Source organism: Arachis ipaensis, chromosome B6 (genome assembly GCF_059453495.1).
Source record: "Arachis ipaensis isolate K30076 ecotype BB chromosome B6, ASM5945349v1, whole genome shotgun sequence".
Taxonomy (NCBI): domain Eukaryota; kingdom Viridiplantae; phylum Streptophyta; class Magnoliopsida; order Fabales; family Fabaceae; genus Arachis; species Arachis ipaensis.
In genome coordinates, this window is record NC_142441.1 from 65,252,955 (window position 1) to 65,267,508 (window position 14,554).

Genomic DNA, 14,554 nt, shown 5'->3' on the forward strand with positions numbered 1-14,554 from the left:
GATGGAGATGCTTCTTCCATGTAAACTGGAATTTAGTGCAGTAAAGTCACCAAGCATCTTCCTTGCATTATTATTATTTTCGGCTGCCATCTCCTCTTCCTTTTCAAAAATTTCTGTAAGGTTGTCTCTGGACTGTTGTATTTTAGCTTCTCTTAGTTTCCTTTTTAGAGTCCTTTCAGGTTCAGGATTTGCTTCAACAAGAATGTTCTTGTTCTTGGTCCTGCTCATATGACAAAAAAGGGAATAGAAAATAATAATAGGGATCCTTTTTACCACAGTATAGAGGTTCCCTTATTGTTAGTAGAAGAAGAAAGGGAATAAGAGTGAATAAGAATGGATAATCCAAACACAAGGGTGAGGATAGGAGCAGTGATTTGAGATGAAGAGAAGTGTTAGTAAATGAATAAATAAATAGAAGGAGATGAGGGAGAGAGAATTTCGAAAATTAATTTTGAAAAAGAGTTAATGATTTTCGAAAATTAAGATAAAATTAAAATTAAAATTAAAAATTGAAACAATTAATTAATTAAAAAGAATTTTTGAAAAAGAGGGATGTATTTTCGAAAAGTAGAGAGGGAATTAGTTAGGTAGTTTTGAAAAAGATATGAAACAAACAAAAAGTCAATTAGTTAGTTGAAAAAGATTTGAAAATCAATTTTGAAAAGATAAGCAGATAAGAAGTTAGAAAAGATATTTTAAAATCAAATTTTTGAAAAAGATATGATTTAAAAAAATATGATAGAAAGATATTATTAAAATTAGTTTTGAAAAAAGATTTGAATTTTAAAATCAAAATTAATGACTTGACTCACAACTAATCACAAGATATGATTCTAGAACTTAAAGTTTGAATCTTTCTTAACAAGGGAATAACAAACTTGAAATTTTTGAATCAAAACATTAATTGTTGATAATATTTTCGAAAATTATGAGATAAAATTAAAAAAGATTTTTGAAAAATATTTTTATAATTTTCGAAAATAAATAAAAAAATGAAAAAGATATGATTTTTGAAAAAGATTTTGAAAAAGATAAGATTTTTAAATTGAAAATTTGATTTGACTCATAAGAAACAACTAAATTTTTAAAAAGTTTTGAAAAAGTCAACTCAAATTTTCGAAAATTTATGAGTGAAAAAGGGAAAGATATTTTTTTGATTTTTGAATTTTTAATGATGAAAGAGAAAAACACAAAATTGACTCAATGCATGAAAATTTTGGATCAAAACATGTGATAAATGCAAGAACACTATGAATGTCAAGATGAACACCAAGAACACTTTGAATGTCAAGATGAACACCAATAACTTATTTTTAAAAAAAAAATTCAAGAAAAGAAAACATGCAAGACACCAAACTTAAAGATTTTTAATTTTTAGACACTAAGAATTCAAGAATGCATATGAAAAACAACAAAAGACACAAAATAAGAAAACATCAAGATCAAACAAGAAGACTTACCAAGAACAACTTGAATATCATGAAGAACACTATGAATGCATGAATTTTTCGAAAAATGCATAAATTTTTAGAAAAAATGCAATTGACACCAAACTTAGAAATTGACTCTAGACTCAAACAAGAAACAAAAAATATTTTTGATTTTATGATTTTATTAATTTTTTTGGATTTTTGTATATTTTTTTCGAAAAACATATAAGAAAAAGAAAATAAGAAATTCAAAAATTTTTAATAAGAATCCCAGGAATCTTTCAATGTTGGCCTAAAGCTCCAATCCAAGGGTTGGGCATGGCTTAATAGCCAGCCAGCTTTAGGATATAAATCAGGCATGCAACAGCTGATATTCCAATTAACTTGCCTCTATGCTGATGGTTGGAAGCCACAGTCCAAAAGAATTAGACATGGCTTTACAGCCAGCCAGGCTTCAACATGCTTCATGAAACACTAGAATTCATTCTAAAAAACTTAGAATAATTTTCGAAAACAGATGAGAAATTTTTGAAAGATTTTTGAAAATTTTTTTGAAAATAAAACAAACAGAAAATCACCTAATCTGAGCAACAAGATGGACCGTCAGTTGTCCAAACTCGAACAATCCCCGGCAACGACGCCAAAAACTTGGTGTTGTTGCCGGACCAACTTGGCACTGATGTTACCGGACCAAAACTAGCCAAAAACTCGAACAATCCCCGGCAACGGCGCCAAAAACTTGGTGCACGAAATTGTGATCCCTGGTAATGGCTCCAAAAACTTGGTGCTCTAATCTTAATTCATAATTTGTCACAACTTCGATACAACTAACCAGCAAGTGCACTGGGTCGTCCAAGTAATAAAACCTTACGTGAGTAAGGGTCGATCCCACGGAGATTGTCGGCTTGAAGCAAGCTATGGTCACCTTGTAAATCTCAGTCAGACGGATTCAAATGGTTGTAGAGTTTTCATAATTAAAAGATAAATAAAACGTAAAATAGGATAGAGATACTTATGTAATAAATTGGTGAGAATTTCAGATAAGCGTATAGAGATGCTTTCGTTCCTCTGAACCTCTGCTTTCCTGCTGTCTTCATCCAACCAATCCTACTCCTTTCCATGGCAAGCTATATGTCAGGCATCACCGTTGTCAATGGCTACATCCTGTCCTCTCAGTGAAAATGGTCCAATGCGCTGTCACTACATGGCTAATCATCTGTCGGTTCTCGATCATACTGGAATAGGATCCATTGATCCTTTTGCGTCTGTCACTACGCCCAGCACTAGCGAGTTTGAAGCTCGTCACAGCCATCCCTTCCCAGATCCTACTCGAAATACCACAGACAAGGTTTAGACTTTCCAGATCTCAGGAATGGCCATCCATGGGTTCTAACTTATACCACAAAGATTCTGATTAAGGAATCCAAAAGATACTCATTCAATCTAAGGTAGAACGGAAGTGGTTGTCAGGCACGTGTTCATAGGAAATGATGATGACTGTCACAATTACCACATTCATGTTGAAGTGCAAATGGATATCTTAGAAGCGGAATAAGTTGAATTGAATAGAAAAACAGTAGTACATTGTATTAATTCATGAGGAACAGCAGAGCTCCACACCTTAATCTATGGTGTGTATAAACTCTACCATTGAAAATACATAAGTGATGAAGGTCCAGGCATGGCCGAATGGCCAGCCCCCATACGTGATCAATATGATCCAAAGTTCAACTAAAAATCATAAGATCTAAATACAATAGTAAAAAGTCCTATTTATACTAAACTAGCTACTAGGGTTTACAAAAGTAAGTAATTGATGCATAAATCCACTTCCGGGGCCCACTTGGTGTGTGCTTGGGCTGAGCTTGAAGTTTACACGTGCAGAGGCTTCTTTTGGAGTTGAACGCCAAGTTGTAACGTGTTTTTGGCGTTCAACTCTGGTTCGTGACATGTTTCTGGCGTTTAACTCTAGACTGCAGCGTAGAACTGGCGTTCAACGCCCTTTTGCGTCGTCTAAACTCGGCCAAAGTATAGACTATTATATATTTCTGGAAAGCCCTGGATGTCTACTTTTCAAAGCAATTGGAAGCGCGCCATTTTGAGTTCTGTAGCTCCAGAAAATCCACTTTGAGTGCAGGGAGGTCAGAATCCAACAGCATCAGCAGTCCTTCTTCTACCTCTGAATCTGATTTTTGCTCAAGTCCCTCAATTTCAGCCAGAAAATACCTGAAATCATAGAAAAACACAAAAACTCATAGTAAAGTCCAGAAATGTAAATTTAACATAAAAAATAATAAAAACATCCCTAAAAGTAACTAGATCCTACTAAAATCATACTAAAAACAATGCCAGAAAGCGTATAAATTATCCGCTCATCAGTAGGGTTAACGATGGAGGGGGTGATTTAAGAAAATGGGGATGGGGGTGGTGGTGGTGCGAGGCGCGGCGGTGATGGCGTGGTGGTGGTGGTGGTTGGCCGCGGTGGGGGCAACGGTGGCGGAGGGAAGAAGAGAAGAGAAAGAGAAGAAAGGGAGGGAAGGAAAAAGGAGGGGGTGGGCGTCGCAGTCGTGGCTGGGTGGTCGGCGCTGGTGCGGTGGTCAGGGGTGGCTGGTGGTGGGTGCAGAGGAAGGAGGGAGAGAGAACAGAAGGGGTTGGGGAAGGAGAGTGGGGCGCGATGGGGGTAGGGTTTCGCGTCACTGGGGTTAGTGAATTTGAATCCACGCGAACACGTGCGGCACGCGGTTGCGTGGCTAGGGTGGAATGGGGTTGACGCAATCGCGTGAGTGTCGCGATCGCATAGAATGGGTGAAAGGATGAATGACGCGGTCGCGTGAGGCATGCGACCGCGTCGCTGGAAATTGTGCTAAACGCACAATTCCAGCGTCGTTTCAACACAACTCTCTGTCTCCATTGGGGTGCCATAATATCCACATGACGCGAACGCGTCGCTCACGCTTTCGCGTGGGATAAGTTTTTGTGCAAGTGACGCGTTCGCGTGACGGACGCGAACGCGTGAGCCGTTTTGTGCTAAACGCACAACAGCCGCACGATTCCAGCCCAGATTTCTGGGCGTTGGATTTTTACGCCTATTTCCAGATCACGCGTTCGCGTGATTGACGGGGACGCGTGGGAGGTGGTTTTTGCAACTGACGCGAACGTGTTAGCAGTGTGGTCGCGTCGCACGCCTCTTTTTTTTATATATATGCAGGTATGCAATGCTAATGCAAATGCTATGAATAACATCCAGGTTCAATAAAAAAATATAACATAAAATCAAACAATACGAAATAAAAATTGAAAAAAGAAACGACCATACCATGGTGGGTTGTCTCCCACCTAGCACTTTTAGTTAAAGTCCTTAAGTTGGACATTGGATGGGCTTCCTGTTATGGTGGCTTATGCTTAAATTCATCCAGAAATCTCCACCAACGTTTGGAATGGCAACAGCCTCCGGGGTCCCAAATTAGGCATGTGAAGCCATTGAGTAGCTTCAAACAGGTTCTCAGGCTCCCGGAGTGACGAATGTCAGAATAGATTCCAGGATCCCAAACTTTGCTTTTAGGTCCGCCTTTGTCTTGATCTATATGCTTCCATCCGGGCGGTTTATAAATTGTATTCTCGCTAAGATGACCAAACGTCTTCCGTGACTCATTCAATTGAACTTGATACCAATCCGTGCACTTCGAATTGAAGCGTGGAATTTTATCGAACCTTGCACACCAGCTCTGAGTACGAGCCATTTCCCTCTTACTCTTAAAGCCGCAGAGAGCTCTAAGCTGGCCATCTGTTTCAAGCAAACCATATTCAAGTGGAAAAGTAAAGATAAAGGTTAAGGATTGTACCCACTTGAAGCTTGTATTAGGTGGTAATGGCCTTGGGATAGGTGTTTCCAATGGTTCTGTAAGTTCTACTCTCTTGTAATCTTCTGTGAATTCCTCCACTTCTTTGCAAAATTCTTTAGCTGCAACTGCGTCCTGATCAAAGTCTTCTATGTCTTCCTCATCACTCAGGTCATAAGCCGGTGGTTGAGAGAAATCTACCTCGACGTCATCTTCGTATTCACTTGGATAAGGTTCTTCAGGTTCAAGGAACTCAGCTGCGAATGTGAGTTCGTGAATAGGAGAGCTTGATTCGTGATCATCGCTGCCCATGGAATCAACTTCTTGGTCTGTTCCGTCCAATTTTTCACAAGGTATATGCTTTGGAGGTTATGCACTATCCTCCTTGGCATCTAATTCGGACTTCTCAGCGGAATCCTGTACAGTTCTTGATTCCCATAGAGGTTCAGCATCTCCTAAATCTTCAACCACTTCCTCCTTTACAACTATAATGGCTTCCTCTACTCGTTCCAGTACAAAGCCATGCTCCTCATTGTCCACCGGAGTTTCTAGTATTTCCTTCATGCTACGCTCTTCTTTTGATTCCCTACATGCAGCCATGGGAGTACTTTGAGTTCTCAGATGTCGGGAAGCTATTAAATTTACTACCTCAGTTACGGTAATAGTGAGTTCCAGTACGCCCTTTTCTATCTTTGCTTGCCCGTGAAGAAGAACACGAAGTCTATTGTCCATAGGAGGTTGGGGTGGGTATAAGGGTTCATTGGTTGGGGAGGGGGGTTCAGAACAAGAATGTGGTGGTTCTCGGGAGTAATTGGATTGGGATTGTGGATGATAAGGGTCATACGGTGGTGAATGGTGAAAAGGGACTTGTGAGCGTGGTGGTTCAAATCTACGTTGAGAGGATGGTCTATAAGCACAAGGTGGGGCTTGTTGGTAGTTACAAGGTTGTCCACCATATCTATTAGCTTGGTATGCATTGTAAAGTGGTCCTCGTCCATGATATCTTGGAGGGTGTTGTTGCCTAAAGGGTTGATCAGATCCTCTTGGCTCCATCCATCTTTGATTGCTCTGACCTTGATGAATGTTCCTGCTATAACTTTCGTTCCCTTCAACAATATTAGAACCAAACTCAAAGTGAGAGGGGTGAGAATTCATAGTAGCTAATAAAAATAAAAAGGGAAAAACAAAAACAAATAAACAAGTAAAAGAAAAATATTTACAATAACCAATAATAAGGCACACGTTTGCAGTTCCCCGGCAACGGCGCCATTTTGAAGAACGAAACTCTTGCGCGATCTAGAATTTCCACAAATAAATTCCCGTTGTAAGTATAGCTTCTAGACCGACAAGAATTCATTTCTTACAAACGTTTTGGTTGTCACAAGTAACAAACCCCTTTAAAATTAATAACCGAAGTATTTAAACCTCGGGTCGTCTTCTCAAGGAACTGCAGGGAGGTATGTTCTTATTATTGGTTATGAGTTTTGTAAATTGTGGTTTTGAAAGTAAGAAACAAATAATTTAAATGACAAATAAAATAAATAAACAACTGTAAAATAAACTCTTGGCAAGGTATGAAAATTCGGAAGTCCTATCCTAGTTGTCCTTATCAATGGTGATGAGAATTATATTTTGCTCTCCACTAAGTCAACCTCTAACTATTAAGGTAAGTTGAGTGGGTAAATCAATTTAACTCCTAAAGTCTTAGTTAATTCCTAAGGAAAGACTAGAGTTATAGGGATTTAAATCAGATGTGCAAGGATATCAGTTATCAATCACGATGAGTTAGACAACTCAAGAGTTACCAATTAATCAACCAAAACCAAAAGGGGAAAATCTAAATTATTAATATAAATAAAGGAAAGCAGTCATAATTCCAGAATACCTCAAATTATATTAAATAGAAAATTAAATCTAAACATGAATGGTTCATAAGCCAAATTGGTAATAAAAGTAATTAAAGGATAACATTAAAATAACTGAAAGTAAAAGAGAAATATAAAGTAAAAGGAATGTTGAACTTGATGAAGAGTTGAAATTCTAAATCCTTTAAGAGGAATTCTAATCCTAAAAACCTAAGAGAGAGGAGAGAACCTCTCTCTCTAAAAACTACATCTAAACTATGAAAAGTGAAAAATTGAAGACCTCCTAATGAATGGATGCATTCCCCCACTTTATGACCTCTAATCTGTGCCTTCTGGACTTGGATCTGGGCCAAAAAGGGTTTCAGAAATTGCTAGGAGCGTTTTCTGTAATTTATGGTGTGTGGCGTCTGTCACGAGTCCACGTGGGTCACGCGGTCGCGTCATCTGGAGTTTTCCTTATCACGCGTTCGCTTCGGTCATGCGTCCGTGTCATCTGTGTTCTGCTCATGGGGCGCGTCCGCGTCAGTCACGCATTCGCGTCGCTACTTTTTTGCGCTAGGCATGCGACCACGTCGTCCATGCGTTCGCGTCGCTGCCAATTTCTTCAAAAACTCCATTTTGTGCTTTCCTTCCATTTTTGTATGTTTCCTTTTTCATCCTTTAAGTTATTCCTACCTTAGATTACTCAACACATAAATCACGGCATCAAATGGTAATAAAGGGTAATTAAAATAATTATTTTTAAATAATAGGAAACATGTTATTCATATATTTCACATAATAAGGAAGGGAAAGTAAAACCATGCAATTTACATGAATAAGTGGGTGAAGGGTTGAATAAATCACTTAAATTGAGCACAATATATATCATAAAATATGGGTTTATCAGACCTCCTAGGAAGTCCTCGTGTTGCACCTCTTTTTTTTTACGTCGTGCTTACCCTCGTTCTTTAAACGACGCTATCTTGAATAGTTTAGCTAAAGTGAGCCTCAATGACCTGATTTTCGACAAGCTTCCATGGGCCCCGCAGGGCTTCGCAGCTCGACTTACCCTACGTCGCGAGACATGCTTATGATAATTGTGTGCGCATACTTTAATAGGTGCGATCATACCAGCACTAATGCACCGGATACCATCAGAACTCCGCAGTTAAGCGTGCTTGGGCGAGAGTAGTACTAGGATGGGTTACCTCCTGGGTAGTCCTCGTGTTGCACCTGTGTTTTTTTTTTACGTCGTTCTTACCCTCGTTCTTTAAACGACGCTATCTTGAATAGTTTAGCAAAAGCGAGCCTTAATGACCTGATTTCCGTCAAGCTAAGCACGGGACCGCAGGGCTTCGCAGCTCGACTTAACCTATGTCGTGACACATGCTTATGATAGTTGTGTGCGCATACTTTAATAGGTGCGATCATACCAGAACTAATGCACCGGATCCCATCAGAACTCTGCCGTTAAGCGTGCTTGAGCAAGAGTAGTACAAGGATGGGTGACCTCCTGGGAAGTCCTCGTGTTGCACCTCTTTTTTTTTACGTTGTTCCTACCTTCGTTCTTTAAACGACGCTATCTTGAATAGTTTAGCTAAAGCGAGTTTTAATGACCTTATTTCTGGCAAGCTCCCACGGGCCCGCAGGGCTTCGCAGCTCGACTTACCCTACGTCGCGACACATGCTTATGATAATTGTGTGCACATACTTTAGTAGGTGTGATCATACCAGCACTATTGCACCGAATTCCTACTGAACTCCGCAGTTAAGCGTGCTTGGGCGAGAGTAGTACTAGGATGGGTGACCTCCTGGGAAGTCCTCGTGTTGCACCTGTGTTTTTTTTTTATGTCGTTCTTACCCTCGTTCTTTAAACGACACTATCTTGAATAGTTTAGCTAAATCGAGCCTTAATGACCTGATTTCCAGCAAGCTCCCACGGGCCCGTAAGGCTTCGCAGCTCGACTTAACCTATGTCGCGACACATGCTTATGATAATTGTGTGCGCATATTTTAATAGGTGCGATCATACCAGCACTAATGCACCGGATCCCATCAGAACTCCGCCGTTAAGCGTGCTTGGGCTAGAGTGGTACTAGGATGGGTGACTTCCTGGGAAGTCCTCGTGTTGCACCTCTTTTTTTTTACGTCGTTCTTACCCTCGTTCTTTAAACGATGCTATCTTGAATAGTTTAGCTAAAGCGAGCCTTAATGACCTTATTTCTGGCAAGCTCCCACGGGCCCGCAGGGTTTCGCACCTCGACTTACCCTACGTCGCGACAAATGCTTATGATAATTGTGTGCGCACACCTTAGTAGGTGCAATCATACTAGCACTATTGCACCGGATCCCAACAAAACTCCGCAGTTAAGCGTGCTTCGGTGAGAGTTGTACTAGGATGGGTGACCTACTGGGAAGTCCTCGTGTTGCCCCTCTTTTTTTTTACGTCGTGCTTTCCCTCGTTCATTAAAGATGCTATCTTCAATAGTTTAGCTAAAGCGAGCCTCAATGACCTGATTTTCGACAAGCTCGCACGGGCCCTGCAGGGCTTCGCAGCTCGACTTACCCTACGTCGCGAGACATGCTTATGATAATTGTGTGCGCAAACTTTAATAGGTGCGATCATACCAGCACTAATGCACCGGATCCCATCAAAACTCCGCAGTTAAGCGTGCTTGGGCGAGAGTAGTACTAGGAAGGGTGACCTCCTCAGAAGTCCTTGTGTTGCACCTCTTTTTTTTTTTTACGTCGTGCTTACCCTCGTTCTTTAAACGACGCCATCTTGAATTGTTTAGCTAAACCGAGCTTCAATGACCTGATTTTCGGCAAGCTCGCACGGGCCCCACAGGTCTTCACAGCTCGATTTACCCTACGTCGCAAGACATGCTTATGATAATTGTGTGCGCATACTTTAATAGGTGCGATCATACCAGCACTAATGCACCAGATCCCATCAGAACTCCGTAGTTAAGCGTGCTTGGGCGAGAGTAGTACTAGGATGGGTGACCTACTGGGAATTCCTCGTGTTGCACCTCTTTTTTTTTTACGTCGTGCTTACCCTCGTTCTTTAAACGACGCTGTCTTGAATTTTTTAGCTAAAGCGAGCCTCAATGACGTGATTTTCGACAAGCTCGTATGGGCCCAGCAGGGTTTCGCAGCTCGACTTACCCTACGTCGCAAGACATGCTTATGATAATTGTGTGCGCATACTTTAATAGGTGCGATCATACCAGCACAAATGCACCGGATCCCATCAGAACTCCGCAGTTAACCGTGCTTGGGCGAGAGTAGTACTAGGATGGGTCACCTCCTGAGAAGTCCTCGTGTTGCACCTTTTTTTTCTTTTTTTCTTTTTTTTTTACGTCGTGCTTATCCTCGTTCTTTAAACGACGCTATCTTGAATTGTTTAGTTAAAGAGAACCTCAATGACCTGATTTTCGATAAGCTCGCACGGGCTCTGCAGGGCTTCGCAGCTCGACTTACCCTACGTCGTGAGACATGCTTATGATAATTGTGTGTGCATACTTTAATAGGTGCGATCATACCAGCACTAATGGACCGGATCCTATCAGAACTCCGCAGTTAAGCGTGCTTGGGCAAGAGTAGTACTAGGATGGGTGACCTCCTGGGAAGTCCTTGATGCCAAGGCATCATAGGCTAGTTTCACTAGCATTTTTCTGTTAGTTTTAGTTGTTTTATGCATTTTCTTGAGCTTAAAGTAACCAAAAATGGTTAAATGAAGAACAAAGTAATGAACCATCCAAACAATATGATTTTGATGCAAATTCCATGAGTTTTAGTTGAATTACTTAAATGCTATGAATGAAAGATTTCTCATGAAATTTTGCAAGACTTTGATGCAATTGTTTGGATGATTTCAGGGAAGAAGAGGCTAAGCAAGGAAGCAACAAAATCAATAAAGGAAGCTTGAATATCACATGTGGAGTTTAAGTTCCAGTTTAAGCCTAAACTGGAGCTTAAACGCCAAAATCATGAAGGATAAGAAATGCTGGGATTGAAGTTTAACCTCCAGTTTGACCTCAAACTGGAGGTTAAACGCCAGAATGAGTATGCCACCCAGGGAGGTGTTCCACGTTTAACCTCCAGTTTGACCTCAAACTGGATGTTAAACGCCAGAACCAGGAAGAGTACCAGGGGCCATTCCACGTTTAAGCTCCAGTTTGACTCAAACTGGAGCTTAAACGTGTTCGACGTTTTCTTTCACTCCAGGGTTGCTCTCTCCACCTCCACGTTTAACCTCCAGTTTGACCCCAAACTGGAGGTTAAACGTGTTCGACACCTCCAGGGCCACCATTCCAAGCTTCCACGTTTAACCTCCAGTTTGACCTCAAACTGGAGGTTAAACGTGTTCGACCTCCAGTATGCCTCCACCCTTTTCCACGTTTAACCTCCAGTTTGACCTCAAACTGGAGGTTAAACGTGTTCGACCTCCAGGATGCCTCATTCCTCTTCCACGTTTAACCTCCAGTTTAACCTTAAACTGGAGGTTAAACGTGTTCGACTACATTACTCTCCAGGGCTACCATTCTTCCATTTCCACGTTTAAGCTTCAGTTTAAGGTTAAACTGAAGCTTAAACGTGCTTCTACAAATGGCCTCACTGGAAGTGTCTGGCGTTTAAGTTGCAGTTTAAGCTTAAACTACAACTTAAACGCCACTCTTGAAAAGGTTTTCTGGGCCAAAAATATTGTGATTTAAGTTAGTCTTTGAGCACAATTATTAACTTAAACTTACTTTGGTATGAAACCCAATTGAATATCATGGTTTATGGGATTGGGCCTGAAGGATTGATGAGTTTGAAATCTCAATTTATTGAGTCATGTGTCATTATTTGATTATCACTAAGTTGGCTCAATAAATGTTACAGGACTTGGATCAACAACCTCATCAAGATTATGGATCATAAACCCAAGGCAAAAGGAAAGCAAGGAGAGGCCTCAAAGCCCAAGAAGCACAACTGAAGCTCAATATAGAAAGTGTATAAATAGGATAGAAGTTAAGTTAGAAGGGACTTTTTACTTTCACTTTTAGCTAGTTTCTTTTTCTTTGTAATTGAATTCAGAGCTATGATTCACTAAACCCCCTTTCATTGGGTTAGGGAGCTCTATTGTAATTCAATGAATCAATAATAGTTTATCTTCTTCTTCAATCTTTTCTCTTGAATTTTGTTAGAAAGCTTCTCGATCTAATTCCATTGAGTAGTTGTCTTGGGAAAGAGACTACTCATACTTGGAATCCTTCGGAGCCTTGGGAAAGGAATGGAGGATTCATGCTAGAGAAGCTTTCTCACAGTGGATTGGATTGGGGTTTGGATGGATATTGTGACATGTAATCCTACCAAATTGTGGTTCATGAAATTGTGTGGTATAATCAGTGATCAAGCATCATCTCTTCTTATGAACATTTAAACCAAGGGATTGGGAATTTGTTTGTTTTTAGAGAGCATTGGAGCCAAGGAATTGGGATCCAATCATATAAGATTGCCAAGCAAAATTCAATGAATGCATTGGTTGAGGAAGAGATTTACATGTTTTGATTCGGAGATTTCAATATCTCCTAAACCCAATGAATTCCCCATTTCTGATTTCCACTTTCTCTTTACATTCTGCAATTCAATTCTTGCAATCATCCCCAGTCCCTTTTAATTTCAGCAATTTACATTCTGCTCTTTAATTCATGCAATTTAAGATTCAGCCATTTAATTTTCTTGTCATTTACTTTTCCCGCCAATTTTACATTCCGCAATTCTCATCTCAAATCTTGATTCCGCTCAACTAGAACACACTTCTAATCCGAATTGCTCACTCAACCAATCCTTGTGGGATTCGACCTCACTCTATTGTGAGTTTTTACTTGACGACGATAACCGGTGCACTTGCCGGAAGGAATTTTGCCGATCGTGCAATTTCCTAAATCGTAGCATAACACGTTTATGCGCATCAAGTTTATGGCGCCGTTGCCGGGGATTGGTTTTCGATTGACAATTCTCAAATTGGAAGCTAACTAGATTGAGCAATTTTCTCTTGCTTTGATTAATTCTGTTCTAGATACTTGTTGAATTTTAATTTCTGCACTTGGTTACATGCTTTCCTTCTTTATGCCTTTAAATCCATGCAACTAACTCACTGACTCACTAACTGTTTGATTTAATTCCTCAATTGATCTAACCATACTCTTCCATTAACCAAGAGTATTTCACTTGTTTGTGTTTGAGCTGTGTTCTTGTATGACAGGTAGGAGAGGAGAGACATCAACTCCTCCATATACCGAACCGGAAAGGACCCTTCATAGACTTAGAAGGGAAGCAAGAGGGAAGAGAGTAGTGGGAGAAGAGGAATCTGAAGGAGAATCTGAGGACAATTTTGAGGAAGCTCTAGATCTCAACATGGATAGAGAAGTTCACAACCATGAGAGAGCTGATGGAAACAATGCCATTCCTGAGAGGAGGGTTCTTAGTTCATACATAAACCCAACCTCTGGGAATTGTGGTAGTAGCATCCAGAAACCACCCATTCAGGCCAACAATTTTGAGCTCAAGCCACAGCTAATATCATTGGTGGAAAATCATTGTTCCTTTGGAGGAAGTGCTAATGAAGACCCAAACCAACATCTCACAAAGTTCCTGAGAATTTGTGACACTGTGAAGTCCAATGGAGTCCAGGAAGATGCCTATAAACTGCTCTTGTTCCCATTTTCACTTAGGGACAAGGCAGCTAAGTGGCTGGAATCATTCCCAAGGGGGAGTCTAACCACATGGGATGAGGTGGAAGGCAAGTTTCTGGCACGTTTCTACCCTCCACAAAAGGTCAATAGGCTTCGATCTGAGGTCCAAACTTTTAGACAAAAAGATGGTGAAACTCTCTACGAGGCATGGGAGAGATTCAAGGACTTGACAAGGAAATGCCCACCAAACATGTTCCATGATTGGGTGCAATTGCACATCTTCTATGATGGACTCTCTTATGAATCAAGGAAGGCTGTAGACCATTCATCAGGAGGTTCATTGAACAAGAAAAAGACTGTGGAAGAAGCCATTGAAGTGATCGAGACAGTGGCTGAGAATGAGTACTACTATGCATCAGAAAGGCACAACACTAAGGGAGTCATGGAGCTGAACCATGTTGATACAATTCTAGCCCAAAACAAGGTGTTTGCCAAGCAACTAGCAGAGCTTACCAGGCAATTAGAAACAAAGCAAGTGGCTGCAATACACACATAAGATCAAGAGGAAGTAGGCATTGAAGGAGGTGATTGGGATGAGGTTAACTATGTGGGAAACCAACAAAGGCAATCATATGATCCACACTCCAACACTTACAACCCAGGCTGGAGAAACCACCCAAACTTTGGGTGGGGAAACCAACAAACCCAACCACAAAACCACAAACCTTACAACCACAATCAACAAAACAATTCCA

At 40.6% G+C, this 14,554-nt stretch overlaps 4 non-coding genes and 6 pseudogenes across 4 annotated transcripts; 9 read left to right on the forward strand and 1 right to left on the reverse strand.

Moving 5' to 3' along the window:
* Positions 1 to 8,233: 8,233 nt before the first annotated feature.
* LOC148556272 (5S ribosomal RNA) lies at positions 8,234 to 8,352 on the forward strand (annotated as a pseudogene).
* Positions 8,353 to 8,535: 183 nt separating this feature from the next.
* LOC148556273 (5S ribosomal RNA) lies at positions 8,536 to 8,654 on the forward strand (annotated as a pseudogene).
* A 179-nt stretch (positions 8,655 to 8,833) lies between these two features.
* LOC148556274 (5S ribosomal RNA) lies at positions 8,834 to 8,952 on the forward strand (annotated as a pseudogene).
* A 182-nt stretch (positions 8,953 to 9,134) lies between these two features.
* LOC148556275 (5S ribosomal RNA) lies at positions 9,135 to 9,253 on the forward strand. Its single transcript, XR_015891742.1, has one exon. It is a non-coding gene; the product is annotated as a 5S ribosomal RNA (ribosomal RNA).
* A 179-nt stretch (positions 9,254 to 9,432) lies between these two features.
* On the forward strand, positions 9,433 to 9,551 carry LOC148556276 (5S ribosomal RNA; annotated as a pseudogene).
* Positions 9,552 to 9,730: 179 nt separating this feature from the next.
* On the forward strand, positions 9,731 to 9,849 carry LOC148556277 (5S ribosomal RNA; annotated as a pseudogene).
* A 183-nt stretch (positions 9,850 to 10,032) lies between these two features.
* LOC148556278 (5S ribosomal RNA) lies at positions 10,033 to 10,151 on the forward strand. Its single transcript, XR_015890525.1, has one exon. It is a non-coding gene; the product is annotated as a 5S ribosomal RNA (ribosomal RNA).
* A 181-nt stretch (positions 10,152 to 10,332) lies between these two features.
* On the forward strand, positions 10,333 to 10,451 carry LOC148556279 (5S ribosomal RNA). The gene has a single exon (XR_015890757.1). It is a non-coding gene; the product is annotated as a 5S ribosomal RNA (ribosomal RNA).
* A 196-nt stretch (positions 10,452 to 10,647) lies between these two features.
* On the forward strand, positions 10,648 to 10,770 carry LOC148556280 (5S ribosomal RNA; annotated as a pseudogene).
* A 3,177-nt stretch (positions 10,771 to 13,947) lies between these two features.
* LOC148556281 (small nucleolar RNA R71) lies at positions 13,948 to 14,051 on the reverse strand. The gene has a single exon (XR_015886326.1). It is a non-coding gene; the product is annotated as a small nucleolar RNA R71 (small nucleolar RNA).
* Between the last annotated feature and the right edge of the window lie 503 nt (positions 14,052 to 14,554).